Source organism: Gossypium arboreum, chromosome 13 (genome assembly GCF_025698485.1).
Source record: "Gossypium arboreum isolate Shixiya-1 chromosome 13, ASM2569848v2, whole genome shotgun sequence".
NCBI lineage: Eukaryota > Viridiplantae > Streptophyta > Magnoliopsida > Malvales > Malvaceae > Gossypium > Gossypium arboreum.
In genome coordinates, this window is record NC_069082.1 from 119,104,462 (window position 1) to 119,120,275 (window position 15,814).

General features: G+C 36.9%; 1 long non-coding RNA gene across 1 annotated transcript; it reads left to right on the plus strand.

The window, feature by feature from the left end:
* Nucleotides 1-2,114: 2,114 nt before the first annotated feature.
* On the plus strand, nt 2,115-8,555 carry LOC128286468 (uncharacterized). The gene is made up of 2 exons (XR_008277046.1): nt 2,115-2,170; nt 8,424-8,555. It is a non-coding gene; the product is annotated as an uncharacterized LOC128286468 (long non-coding RNA).
* The last annotated feature ends 7,259 nt before the right edge of the window (nt 8,556-15,814 follow it).

Below are 15,814 nucleotides of genomic sequence, written 5' to 3' on the forward strand. Positions count from 1 at the left end.
AGCTGAATAAATTATGTAATTAAAGCTTGATGAGTCTAGTTTCAAATGAAATAAACGAGAACATATTTTGAATTCTGTACAATGAGAAATTTGATTTGTAATGAAGAGTGGTCAGATTAGTCAAACAGTGAAACATGGGAAACTTTAAGAAAAATCTGGTATTGATTGGCCGTACCAAAAATTCTGAAAATTTTATGGATAGAAGATATATGAGTCTATTTTTAGGGAAAATTAATGGCACTTGATTTGGAGTTTTGTAGCTTCAGTTATAAATGATTTAGTGACTGTTGCTCAGGAAGACAGCTTGCAGTGAAATTATGATTATGTGGTAAACATTGACAAAAAATTGTTAATGAGTTGCTTGTTGATATCTTATAAGCTTACTATGATCTGTAGGTGTGGTTGGCCGAATATTGTAAGAGGTTAATACGTAGTTTGTATTTGAATAGTTAGATTAACGTGTTAGTAATCCAATTGTATGCGGTTCGTGTGTAGATCTAAATCAAGATATAAATCGCAAACAGTGTGTAACTAACACCCTCTTTCTTAGTGCGGATCGGAAAAAGTCGAAAAGCGAAATGTTGAAAACCGGTATTTTGTAGATTTGCGAGTGTGCGAATGCTCGTGAGGTAAATCGATTAATGTTTTTGGTAAGCTGCAAAATTTGACGCAAAGTGCATGATTTACGTGCCCTCGATATTTTTGGGCTTAATGGGCCAAAATTGGAATGATGGCCAAGCAGCCCAATCGGTAAGAACCCTCGGTATGTGATTCGTTAGTACGTGAAAAGTAGGAATATGCATGAAAACCCTAAAATAGATAAATTACTGAAATACCTTTAAAAGTGGAAAATTTACGTTTACCCCTAGTAGATAAATTACCAAAATACCCTTAGGGTTAAATTGACCTAAATGCATGTTTGATGTTGTTATTTATCGCATGCCATGTTGTTATTATCTGATGCATGGGATTGGGATATTGACGGAGGAAGTACTGAAAGTGGCTTGTCCACGTACTGGAGGCTTTGCCTCAATTTACTGTTAACTGAGCAGCAAGGCTACAACTGTGGAGTGTTGGGCTGGGTGGGTTGAGCTATTCCCCACATGGAGTGTAGGGCTGGTACGAGTGGAGTGTAGTGGTTGATGGGTTGAGTAGTCTCCCCAAATGGGCTTGCATATGTTATTGATGTTGCATGTATTTTGAAATGGGCCTATGGGCCATCTGTTATCTAAATAAGGGCTAAGGCCCGGTTTATTTGTCTGAAAAGGGCTCGGTCCATACCACTATTACTGAATGGGCTTAGGCCCAATAGGCTTGAGTGACTTGGGCTTTGAATGAGTTTTCCTTACACACGAGTTTCCCAAACTCACCCCTTTTATTTTCATCCACGTAGGAAATCCCCAACCATAGTGGGCTTAGAGCTGTGAAGGAATTCGGAGTGGCCATCCGTTCTGAAAGTTTGATTTTCTTCTGGTGAGCTGGACATCCTTTTAATTACGTTTGAGGTTTTGGGCTTTTAAATGTAATAAGGCCGCTTATTTATTTTTGATGGTTTTTATATATTTTATTAAGATAGGTAATATTTATATTTAACTATTGAAATTGGATAGCTTTAGGGCGCATTTTCAAAAATAATAATTGATTTCAAAATAACACGAAAACAGGCAAAGCTTCCGCAATGAAGATATTTTCCAAAATTAATCATTTTTCCTAAAATGGACTTAATCAAATCGGTTTCCTAGAAATATCCATGACGTTAAGGTGTGGCAATAGCGGTATGCATGTCTAGGATTGGATCCGAAGGAGCTTGGTACTTAAGCAATCGATGGACTCACCACCTCTTTTCCGGTTTCCTACCGGTGCATGACTTCCATTCACTTTAACCTATAATGAAATTATCTTTTAAAACACTAAGTAGGTTTTTCGGATCAACAATATAAAATGTTTTGAACGCTTCGATGTGGCATGTCGGATCCGGCCATAACGTCTGGGCCAGGTTTGGGGTGCTACATTTAGTGGTATTAGAGCCAGGTTGCAACAACTCGGCTGTGGAATGGGTTTAAAAAAACAAAGATTTTCAAAAGCGAAAATTTTATAAAGAATGCGAAAAACTCGATTTTCAAAATTTAGATCTTTAGAAGGTGGCATTCCGAATTTCCGGCTCAAGTCTGTAAGTATTATGAATTTTTCTAAATATTTTCCTGAATTATCTGTCTGTACTAAAATCCTGCTAGGATACTCTAAATAGGATGATACTGAAACCATATAAAAATTTGATAAGAGATCAAATCGTAGCTAGACTTGATTCTGCGAAAACAAACTCAATTATCATCGTCGATTCATAAAACAACCTTAATAAACACTGGAATATTGAATCAATGCATAAAAATTCGTAATCAAGAAATACGATATGAGTACAAGAGCCGTTCGTGGAAGAGGTCGTGGACGGGGCCGAGGAAGTGCTCAAGCGAGATCTTCGTCTTCGGGACATATGCTGGCGGTGGATGCACCGGTACCACCGGCAACAGAGGTAGAGTCTCATGACCGCGGTACCGGGGATGATGCCCTGTCACAGGCAATGCTTCATGTTCTGGAAAGGGTTGCCGGGGCAAGTACGGGCAATGGAGTTCGGGGATCTATTTCTGAATGACTTCGGGCTAACGGAGTGGAAACCTTTAGGGGCGTGTCTGGTATAGCCCCGAATGTGGCGGAATATTGGTTGGAGGCTACAGAACAGATTATGGACAACTTGGACTGCTCTAAGGGGATTGTGAGTGGGGTATCTGTACTAAGTCCTTTGAGTCACTCGGTTAAGGTAGACAAACTGTATAGGGATGTACCCTTAGAAACTCAAGGTAGGATTTTCCCTGGAGATCTGATGGAGTTACCGTTTGGAGAGTTTGATATTATTTTGGGAATGGACTGGCTTGTTAAGCATAAGGTGACCCTGGATTGTGCTGCTAAACAAATGGTGTTAAAGACCACAAAGGATGAGGAAGTTATGGTGATAGGTGAGTGAAGGGATTATTTGTCCAATGTGGTGTCGGCATTAAGGGCCGAAAAGTGGATTCGGAAAGGTTGTGAGGCCTATTTGGTATTTGTAAGTCAGTCAGAAGAGGAGGGACTGACAGTGGATAAGGTTAGGACCGTAAAGGAGTTCCAAGATGTTTTTCCAGAGGAGCTTCCAAGATTGCCTCCGAACCGAGAAGTTGAGTTTGGAATAGATTTGTTGCCTAGAACGGCGCCCGTGTCCATCACACCGTATAGGATGGCACCGAAGGAGTTAGTGGAGTTAAAGGCTCAAATTCAAGAGTTGTTGGATAGGGGCTTCATTAGGCCAAGCGTGTCTCCATGGGGAGCACCGGTGCTATTCGTGAAGAAGAAGGATGGTACAATGCGGATGTGCATTGATTATTGCCAGTTGAACAAACTGACAATTAAGAATAAGTATCCGTTGCCAAGGATTGACGATCTATTTGACTAACTTAGAGGAGCTTTTGTATTTTCCAAGATCGACCTTCGATCTGGATATCATCAGTTAAGAGTCAAGGAGACAGATATCCATAAGACGGCATTCAGGACTCGGTATGGTCATTACGAGTTTCTGGTTATGCCATTTGGACTGACAAACACTCCTTCAGCATTTATGGATTTGATGAATCGTGTGTTCCAACCATTTTTTGATCAGTTCGTAGTCGTTTTTATTAACGATATCCTGGTATATTCTGAAACTGAAGCGAAACATGATGAGCATCTCCGTATAGTGCTACAAATGTTAAGGAAGAAGGAACTCTTTGCGAAGCTCAGCAAGTGTGAATTTTGGTTGAGGGAGGTAACCTTCTTAGGGTATATGGTCTCTGCTGAGGGGATTAAGGTGGACCCTCGGAAAATTGAAGCGATTTTGGAGTGGAAGCCGCCTAGGTCAGTGTCTGAAATACGGAGTTTCCTAGGACTGGCAGGATACTATAGAAGGTTTGTGGAAGATTTTACTGTTATGGCAGCACCCTTGACAAAACTCATAAGGTAAGGAGAACCGTTTGTATGGACTAAGAAGCAGCAGGAAGCTTTTGAGAAGTTGAAGAAAGTTCTGACTGAAGCACCTGTGTTAATTCAGCCGGAGTCTGGAAAGATTTTACTGTGTACAGTGATGCATCACACGTGGGTTTAGGCTGCGTGTTAATGCAGGAGGGTAAGGTGGTTACATATGCATCACGACAGCTTAAACCTCACGAAGGGAACTATCTTACTCATAATTTGGAGTTGGCGGCAGTAATATTTGCACTTAAGATTTGGAGACATTACTTGTACGGGGAGAGGTGTATTATATACACAGACCACAAGGGTCTTAAGTATTTGTTGACTCAGAAGGAGCTGAACCTTAGGCAAAGGGGATGGATTGAGTTGCTTAAGGATTATGACTGTTCGATCGAGTATCATCCAGGCAAGGCTAATGTGGTAGCTGATGCTTTAAGTCGTAGAACCGATGTCGATCCGAGAGCAATGTTTGCTCGTTTGAGTCTGAAATGATGATGGCGGTTTGTTGGCTGAATTGCAAGTAAGGCCAACCTGGGTGGACCAGATTAAGGAAAAGCAGTTAGAAGATGAGTCTTTGGTTGCTCGTTTTCAACAAGTTAAGGAAGGGGAAACTTCTGCGTTTGGGTTAAATGGCGAAGGAGTTTTGTGTTTCCGAGGAAGAATTTGTGTTCTGAAGGACTCTGATTTAAGGCAGACAATATTGAAGGAAGCTCATGGGGGACTATCTGCCATGCACCCTAGAGGGAACAAGTTGTATCACGACTTACGAGAATTGTATTGGTGGTCTGGACTTAAACGAGAAGTAACGGAGTTTGTAGGGAAATGTCTGACATGCCAGCAAGTGAAAGCTGAGCATCAATTACCCTCTGGACTGTTACAGTCAGTGAAGATACCACTTTGGAAGTGGGAGAGGGTAACCATGGACTTTGTGAGTGGGCTGCCCTTGACACCATCAAAGAAAGACTCGGTGTGGGTAATTGTGCATAGGTTGACCAAATCGGCCTATTTCATGCCTGTTCGTACTGACTTTTCACTTCAAAAGTTAGCCAAGTTGTATGTGGCAGAGATTGTGCGACTTCATGGAGTCCCAGTTTCAATTATTTCTGATCGGGATCCCAGATTTACATCTCGGTTTTGGAAAAGGTTGCATGAGGCGTTGGGGACACGATTGAATTTTAGTATGGCTTTCCATCCCCAGACTGATGGTCAATCAGAAAGGGTTATTCAGATTCTGGAGGATATGTTAAGGGGTTGTATCATCGATTTTCGTGAGAGTTGGGAGGACTACTTGCCATTGACGGAGTTTGCATACAATAACAGCTACCAAGCAAGTATTCAGATGGCTCCATATGAGGCACTTTATGGGCGGAGATGTCGTACGCCTACATGTTGGATAGAGTTGGGTGAACGACAAGTACTTGGACCGGAGTTGGTGGCAGATACTGAAAGTAAGGTTAAGTTGATAAGAGATCGATTAAAGGAGGCATCTGATAGACAGAAGTCGTATGGATCTAAAGCGCAAAGAGATAGAGTTCGCAGTTGGGGATATGGTTTTCTTAAAGGTTTCACCTTGGAAGAAGATCTTGAGATTCGGCAAGAAAGGCAAATTGAGTCCATGGTTTATAGGGCCTTATCGAGTTCTTAAGCGGGTAGGGCGATGGCGTGTCGATTAGAGTTACCACCAGAGTTAGACAGAATCCATGACGTTTTTCATGTGTCTATGCTAAGACGATATCGATCGGATCCCTCACATTTTGTGCCAGTGGAGGAGATTGAAGTAAGGACTGATTTGACCTTTGAGGAAGAACCCATACAAATTTTAGATCGAGAGGTTAAAATTCTAAGAAGGAAGTTGGTTTTGTTGGTAAAAGTACTATGGCGTAATCATGGAAGGGAAGAAGCTACTTGGGAATCAGAAGAGATTATGCGTCAACAATACCCTCATCTATTTGGATCAGGTAAATTTCGAGGACGAAATTTCTTTAAGGAGGGTAGAGTTGTAACGCCCCAATTTTCGCGAATTCTGTGAATGTTGGCATAGGTTTAATTATGTTAGTGGGCCTCTAGAAGGCCCAAGCTTAAGATAGAACCCGGTAATTTTAGTTAATTCTTTTTCCATAAGAAAAAGGGAGTGAAATTATGAAATAGGACCTATGTGAAAATGTTTGAAAATGCTATAGGCTAATTTGTAGTGGCCAAATAAATAGTAGTGCAAAATAGGAGGATTTGCATGTCAAATTCCCCACTTTTAATGTAGTGGCCGGCCAAGGTGATTGATAGTTGAAAATGTATGCATTTTAGTATTTTAATAGTTAATGGATGATGGGCATTAGCATTTTAATAGTTAATGGATGATGGGCATGGTAAGCATTATGGGCATATTTTTATTGGAATTATGGCATGAGTATGGCACAAATATTAGTATATCATTTATGTGTCATAAAATGTTGAGTGATAAGAATAACAAAAGGAAGTAAATGAAGGTTTTTGTTCATTCTTTGTTCTTCATAGCCGAATTTGAGAGACAACAAATAGGGGAGGAAACCCTTGAATATTCGGTCACTAGGAGGGGGAAAAATTGAAGGTAAGTTCTTGGTACTTTGCTTCTATCTTGATGTTCATGAGTTCTTCTTGATTCTACCCTAACTCATGAAGCATATTTTGGTTTTTGGTTGTTGTTTCATGTTCTTTTGATGAAAAATGGAAGATAGGTGAAGTTGAGCCAAACAAATGATCATGCATGTGCCTTAGATGCTAAAGGGAAAAATTGGCTAACATGTTGTGCTTTAAAATGATGAAATGGAGATTATGCTTAAGTAAAAATCATAGATATGTGATGATTGATTGGTGATATACATGTTTAAATAACATGCATGCAAGATAGGTGTATGAAAGAGTGATTTGGTAATAAATCTGCTTGGGACAGCAGCAGTAACGTGACTTTGGAAAATCACCATAAATTTTGCGAGATGAATTAGAAGATGAATAAATTATGTAATTAAAGCTCAATGAGTCTAGTTTCAAATGAAATAAACGAGAACATATTTTGAATTCTGTACAATGAGAAATTTGATTTGTAATGAAGAGTGGTCAGATTAGTCAAACAGTGAAACATGGGAAACTTTAAGAAAAATCTGGTATTGATTGGCCGTACCAAAAATTCTGAAAATTTTATGGATAGAAGATATATGAATCTATTTTTAGGAAAAATTAACGGCACTTGATTTGGAGTTTCGTAGCTCCAGTTATAAATGATTTAGTGACTGTTGCTCAGGAAGATAGCTTGCAGTGAAATTATGATTATGTGGTAAACATTGAAAAAAAATTGTTAATGAGTTGCTTATTGATTTCTTATAAGCTTACTATGATCTGTAGGTGTGGTTGGCCGAATATTGTAAGGGGTTAATACGTAGTTTGTATTTGAATAGTTAGATTAACGTGTTAGTAATCCAATTGTAGGCGGTTCGTGTGTGGATCTCGTCAGCATATCGTCGCAAACAGGTGTGTAACTTACACCCTCTTTCTTAGTCTAGATCGGCAAAAGTCAAAAAGCCGAAATGCCGAAAACCGGTATTTTGTAGATTTGCGAGTGTGCGAATGCTCATGAGGTAAATCGATTAATGTTTTTGGTAGCTACAATGTTTGACCGCAAAGTGCATGATTTACGTGCCCTCGATATTTTTGGGCTTAATGGGCCAAAATTGGAATGATGGGCCAACAGCCCAATTCGGTAAGAACCCTCGGTAGTGATTACATTAGTACGTGAAAGGTAGGAATATGCATGAAAAACCCTAAAATAGATAAATTATTGAAATACCTTTAAAAGTGGAAAATTTACAGTTTTACCCCTAGGAGAAAAATTACCGAAATAGCCCTAGGGTTAAACTGACCTAAATGCATGTTTGACTGTTGTTATTTACTTCATGCCATGTTGTTATTATCTGATGCATAGGACTGAGATATTGACGGAGGAAGTACTGAAAGTGGCTTATCCACGTACTGGAGGTTTTGCTTCAATTCTATCGTTAATCGAGCTGACAAGGTGCAAGCTGTGGGAGCGTTAAATTTGGGTGGGTTGTGCTATTCCCCACATGGAGTGTATGGCTGGTACGGGTGGAGTGTAGTGGTTGGTGGGTTGAGTAGTCTCCCCAAATGGGCTTGCATATGTTTACTGATGTTGCATGTATTTTGAATTGGGCCTATGGGCTATACTGTTATCTAAATAAGGGGCTAAAGCCCAGTTTATTGTAATCTGAAAAGGGCTCTGGCCCAGTACCTCTGTTACCTAAATGGGCTTAGGCCCAATGGGCTTGAGTTGACTTGGGCTTTGAATGGGTTTTCCTTACACACTGAGTTTCCTCAAACTCACCCCTTCTTTAACCTTGCAGGTGAGCCTTGATGTGGGTGAATTGGAGCCGGAGGGGATTCAGAGTGGCCATGGTGAACACTTTTGGGTTTGAAAAAGAGACTGGTTTTCTTAAGTTATTTTTAATTACTATTTAATTTTTGGGTTGTAATAAGACCATTTTAACTTTATTTTCTTCTTTGATTTGGGGATTTCCTCATTCGGTGTGGTAGTGAAAATTTGGGGATCTGCGGCATTTAATAAGACTTTATCACCAACCTTAAGTTGATTTGGAGAGGTATCGGGCTCGTTCTGGCGTAGTTTCAATTTATCGTGTGTTCTCAGTTTATGTGTTCGCCATTCATCTAGCTTCTCTATCTGCAGCCTTTGTTCTTCATGAATAGATCCTCTACTATTGTTTGAGAGTGGCTCATGTACTTCCTTCAGTCTTATCTCCTGCAAAGTGGGTTGTATGATGTGGTCAGTTTTAAAAGAATGGTTTAGACGATCACCTTCAATTTTCGATGTGTTGTCAAAATTGCGAGCTGGAAGGTTGAGTGTTTCGTCTTCTACGCGAAGCGTGAGCTCACCTGTGCCAGCATCAATAATTGTTTTAGCAGTTGCTAAAAAGGGCCTTCCTAGAATTAAAGGAGTGTTGCTATCCTCCTCTATGTCTAAAATAATAAAGTCAACGGGAAATATAAATTTATCTATTTTGACTAGCACATCTTCAATGATACCCCTAGGAAATCTTATAGTTTTATATGCTAATTGAATGCTCATCCCAGTCTGTTTGGGTTTCCCGAGACCTAGTTGCTTGAACATTTTATAAGGCATGACATTGATACTAGCCCCTAAATCAGCTAATGCATTATTAACATCTAAACTACCAATTAAGCAAGGAATCGTAAAACTCTTTGGATCTTTTAGTTTTTTCGATAGCTTATTTTTCAGAATAGCTGAGCACACTGCGTTTAGCTCCACATGCGATGCCTCGTCCAACTTCCGCTTATTTGCTAAAAGCTTTTTTAAAAATTTCATTACGTTTGACATCTGCGATAGAGCTTCAATAAACGGTAAGTTAATATGTAATTTTTTTCAGAGTTTAAGGAATTTACCAAATTGTTCATTTGAGCGGTCTTTCCTTGTCGTGTTGGGGTATGGTACACGAGGTTTATATTCGATATTCACTGATTTGTTTGTATTTTGATCTACTTCACCTTGACCTTTGTGTACCACATTTTCTTACCGCAGTTCCGGTTCAGGCTCCACAAATCCTTCTTCATCTTGAACATTAATCACGTTGAGCTGTTCCCTTGGGTTGGGTTCAGTATTACTTGGCAAACTACCTTGTGGTCGTTCGGACATTAGTTTGGACAACTGGCCTATCTGAGTTTCGAGCCCTTGGATTGACGTTTGTTGATTCTTAAGTGTTGTCTTGGTGTTCTGGAAACGAGTTTCTGACACCGATATAAACTTTGAGAGCATCTCTTCAAGGTTCGGCTTCTTTTCTTGTTGGTAGGGTGGTTGCTGAAAACCCAAAGGATGTTGTGGTCACTACAGGAAAACAGACTTTTAGCGGTGTTTTTTTTTACCTTTAGCGGCGCTTGCAAAAAACGTCGCTATATGCAGCGCCACAAAAATTAACGGCGTTTTTTTAAAAAAATGCCGTTAAAGACCAGGACCTTTAGCGGCGTTTTTTAAAAAAGCGCCGCTAATTTTCCCAGTTTTGCAAGTATTTTTGCACCTATATCCAACCCTCCTGCAAGAAATTCAATCAAAAACAGCAAATATACCATGAAATCCAACCGAAACACGCAAATTTAAATAATAGAAAATTATACGAAAAATATATTATATAAATTGTAAATGAATATTCAAAATATTTTTAAAATAATGTTAAAAGTTACAAGAAAACAAATGTCTATGATGACGGATTTTGAAATTGCTGGAACATAGTCATCATAGACTGAAGCTGTTGCTGGAGTTCATTGTATTGTTTGTTCTACTCCGCCTCCCTCGCTGCTGCCTCCGCTCTAAGTTGAGAAATTTTCTCATCTGTGCTAGCTTGTATTTGAATTATCTGATCTTTTAACCTCTGAACTTCAGCTTGACTTTGACTCCCGGAAGGTATGTATTGGTGCGAGGTGGATCCAAAATATTGGGTCGGGTTAACACCAGATCCTTGAAATCTAACCCGACCATATCTTTGGGACCCAAAACTTCATTAATAATTACATTATCAATATCCTCAAAATTAACAGAACTATCGATCAAGCGATCGCTTCATTCTGCCTTCTTATCTTTTAGTTTCTCCTAATAAATCGGTCAAAAGTTAGAAACGAAATATACAATAAAAGGAATACAACATAACATTATTTAAATTAAACTAATAAAACGATGAATTAAAACATTAAAATTAAATATTATAAATATTTATAATGAATCAATTTTATTAAGTAAATATACCATAATTTCTGCGACCTCGGATGACATCGGAGTTCCATCTTTTTCTCATGCGTAATGTCAAAAGTTGAAGGCGTCCAACTTTTGACCAGACGAGGCTTCCTACAATATAGTAGTAAAAATATTATTTAATAGTAAAAATTCATTAATACTTGATAGATTTAATAAATCCATAGTACCGCGGCCTGAGCTACACAAGCAAAACTTTTTGACCCTGCCGTGTGCGTAAATTTTTGTTTTTGCCTGCTGCTTGTTCCAACTCGCTTACGGTCCTACATAATGAACTTATTATTACGTATATAGTAAATACTATAAACCAAAAAATTTATAAGAGTTTGCAAGTACATAATACCTCTCATTTCTTCGAATTCCAAAATCGAACCGCATCTTCCCATTGGTACCTCAGCATTCCCGGTGGGACATTTTGCAATTTTTCTTCGAGGCTAATGGGTTTTTTAAAATATTCTTTTTTCAAAATGCTTTTATTGTCTCTCCATTTTTTACCCAATGCCTTCTTGATATAGGCATCAGAGACCTCTAAAGCAAACCTATCTTAAAAAACACAAGTTTAGGAAGTAAATATAAATGAAACTTAAACCAAAGTATTATAATTACATTAACGTTTTGTTACCTTAATATTAGAGAGAGCTTGATTTTTATTGCTATCAAGCATGTTATGCCATGATTCGTAGTTGATGGGCAACATATTGGCATTTCGTGCTATAATGCCCAAATAGCCTGCTAAAAGTCGAGCTTCTTGTCTAACAGGCTGACCATGGCTGTTTCTAGTTACTTTGATACGCTCGACAGAATTAAGTTATATAAATCTGTTAGGAGCGTACGTCCTCGACCTCTGCGCGTCCCACCATTTTCAGCTGAAAAATAATAAATTATTACTATATTGAAATTTAAAAATAAATCAGTAATAAAATTTAATACAATTTGTAAAATAAACTTAACATTACTTTGAAATTCCACAGACTCGTCAAGTGTCTCCGGCATGCTTGAAGATCCAACAACTGTCTGCTGTTCAGTACTTACTTCTTCCGAATTTGTAGTATTCTGTACAATACTAAGATCTCTTAATCTTTTTCTAGGCATTTTTCCTGCAACACATAAAATAGATAAAATGTTAGTAAGAAATAACAACAATAGTACATATAAAATAGTTAAATTATATAACATGACCAATGTTAAAATTATAACATTACATATAAATAAAAAATCATAAAATCTTACTACATCATAAATCGTAAATATCTTCATCTACATCATAACGAACCCATTGAAATTGTGTACTAGTACTAGGGATATTTTCATCTAAGTCTTGTTCTGGAAAAGGCAAAGTTTCTGATCTTTCAACGATGTCATCTCTACTTACATTCCCCATGTCAAACAAGTCTCTAGGGGTGTTTCGGAGTACAACGTACCAACCCTCATCAATTGGATCTTTCGAGTAAAAAACTTGTTTAACTGGAGAAGAAAATACATACGGCTCGTCTATCAAATGTTCTCCAGTGTGAATTAATCGAGAGAAATTCACCATTGTAAAACCAAACTGATCATTTTTAATTCCGCGAGCAGTATTCGCATCAGCCCAATCACATTGAAATAAGACAACTTTCCATTTTCCATAATAATCCAACTCAATAATGTCGGTTAGAAGTCCATAATACTCCACATTTCCCTCAACAGGATTACTGTCCCTAGCACTAGCGTAACTTGTAATTAAAGAATTAACAACTACTCCACAATTTTGAGTTCTCCTCAATCTCTCGCGATATTTGGTATGAAATCTGAATCCATTCATGATGAAGCCACTATATCTTTTTACTACTCGATTCGGACCTTGGGAAAGCCATTTAACTTCGTCATTAACGACATTCCCACTCCAAACCTATTGAATCAAAAGTAAATTGAGTAATTATAAATGTTATGAGAAAACATTATTATTTGTCAATAAAATGTTGAGTTGCATACCGTTTGGCTTAACTATTCATGAAAAGATTCTGCGAATAACCTATTAATCTCGCGATGTTGTAATCTTCGTGAGCGTGGACGAGATTTTAAGATTTGTTTGTACTCACTATGATAAACACATGTTTAATTCGTTAAAAAATAAACAAATCAAAAAAAGAAGAATATTTATCATATTTTAGAACTTACTTGCGTAATTGTTCAAGTGCATCGTGGTGGAAAAGAACATATCTATGTGCTTGTATCCAAGATCGGTCATCTAATTCTGCAATTTCAACTTTGCCGATTGGTTCTCCATAACTTTGAAATAAATAAGTTTTGTCCAAGTTAGGATCATTAAGTCCGGCATTTCTACTTGGTCTATTCAATCTTGTTTCAACATCTTCTAAATATCTAGAACAGAATGTCATACACTCCTCTGCCAAGTAGCCTTCAGCATTTGATCCTTCCGGATAACGCTTGTTACGGCAATAAGACTTCAATTTGCTTAGGAACCTAAACACCATATACCACATTATCAAAACTGGTAACTATAGGTATAAAGGTGAATGCCTTTGAAATAAATTAGCACCTTTCAATTGGATACATCCAACGATAGAAAACTAGCCCACCAATTATTGCTTCAAGAGGGAGATGAATGACAAGGTGCACCATAATAGTGAAGAAGGAAGGTGGAAAGATCTTCTCCAAATTGCATAATGTCAAAGTGGCTCGATCTTATACTTTTTCAAGTTCTTCAACATTCAGAACTTTGCCACAAATTGCTTTCATTATATTGGACAGTTCAATTATACAGACGTTACCTTCTTTGACATACAAAGACCGTAAAGCAACCTGGAAGTAGATCTTGCATCGAGGATGTGATAGTCATGTGATTTTAATGAATATAGTCTTCGATCTTTAAGACTTACACATCGAGATATATTTGATGAATACGCATCTGGAACCTTTATATCCTTCAACACTGTGCAGAACATTTCTTTCTCTTCCTTTGACATTGCAAAAATTGTAGGTGTAATGGCCTAAATTCAAAGTTATCGGAACAGTGGTTTTGTAACCACAAATCCGATTTAAAGAGAAATTTATTTCAATATTTTTGCATGAAAATTGATATGATAGGAAAATCATATGAAAATATTAATAGAAAAATTTTACCGATTTAGTAGTTAGTTAGAAAAAGAAATTATTGAAGAAATTGGGTAAAAACAAGATATCGGGATCTCTATCTTGTAAAACCGAGTCAAAAATAATTTTATAAATATTTATGAAATGTTATTAGTGTGGTATTAAAATTTCGTTAGGAAATTTTAATGTTTGGGTAGTCAATTAAATGAAAAGGACTAAATTGCAATAGGTGTAAAAGTTGCTAGAATGATTAAATAGCTTAAGAGTCTAATGAGAAAGGATTTAAAAGGGAATTAGACCCAAAATTTATTTGGGCTGGACGGAAAGGGTATGAAATCAGCAGAAAAATTGATAAATTAAGGGTAAAATTAGAATATTGCAAAATTAACTAAATAAAGCTAGGACTAAATAGGAAATATCTAGATTTCTCTTCATTTCTCTTCAATTCCAGCAGCTAAAAACGCCATATGAGGGTTCTCTAAACTGGTATTTCATAATTTTTGCAGCAAGGGAGTTAATACTTTCCTTTTTCTTGTAATTTTTGTGTTTCTAAGACTTTTACAACTAGGTCCTACTATTAAATTCATTAGTTTTTGATTTCATGGATGAAATTGAAAGTCACCATGGTTGAGTGCTGTAAGTTTATGATGAAATAGAATGAAATTAAAGCTTTAATTTGTTTATGAGATGATTTTATTAGGTAATTTCAATAGAAATTGATTTTTAGGACCTAATTGTGAAAATGTTTGGAATTAAAGCCTATTGCTGAAATTATGATTCCTAAGGGTTTTAAACTAGTTTAAGGTGAAAGAATAAAGTGTTAATTGAGAAAAATCATCTCAATTGAGAGGCTAATTGAGTAGGGACGAAATTGTTATTTATGAAAAGCATAGGGGAAAAATGGTAATAAACAGCTTGCACTAACAATATTGGACAGCAGCAGTAGACTAACTTTGAAAAATCACCATAAATTGTAAGAATTGAATTATAAGATTAACAAAACATGGAATTAAAGCTTATTGAGTCTAGTTTCTCATAGAATAAAAGGTGTAAGCAATGAATTTGTAAATTTTGAGATATAATAAATTTTGTTAGACAAGGTCAGAATGAATTCAGGTTCCCCTGTTCTGACTTTGAAAAATCATAAAAAATTTAATAAAAATAATTATGGGCTTAAATTTATATGTATAGAATCCTGAATTAGTCTATTTTCAAGATAAATAAATGGGAACATCATCCAAATTATGTATGAAGAGATAATTAATTTTTAGTGAAGAAGGGTCAGAACTGTTGGACAGCAGAACAGGCTTGATATTAAAGAATAAACTGTACTTATTGGCTAAACCAAAAATTCTGAAAGTATTATAGTATGAAGATATGTGAGTCTAGTTTCAGAGAAAATTATCGGATCCTAATTTGGAGCTCTGTAGCTCAAGATAAAAATAATTTAGTGACTATGACTCAAGTAGACAGCTTTGAATGAACTATAAATAATAGTTGAATTATAGAGAATGTTGCATATGAACATGAAATGTATTAAATTGATAATTAAATTTATTTATTTAGATCCAGAAGATTCAAATATGAAGCTAGATCGAGGAAATGAAGTAGTTCGGGATTAGTAGATTTTTTTGTTTACAAACAAGTGTTAAGGTAAGTTCATGTGACTTGAATTATATTCTTAAATGCTTGAAATGTATGTTATTGATTTGAATATGATTTGAATATTCATTGTATGAAAATTGATGAAACATTGATATATTTGATAAAATGGGAAGAAATCCCGGTTGAATGAAAGGAAATTTTGATGGATCTCTGAAAAGGAATTGAAGGTAAAAAGGATCTAGCCCGGACGGGTGATCCTAT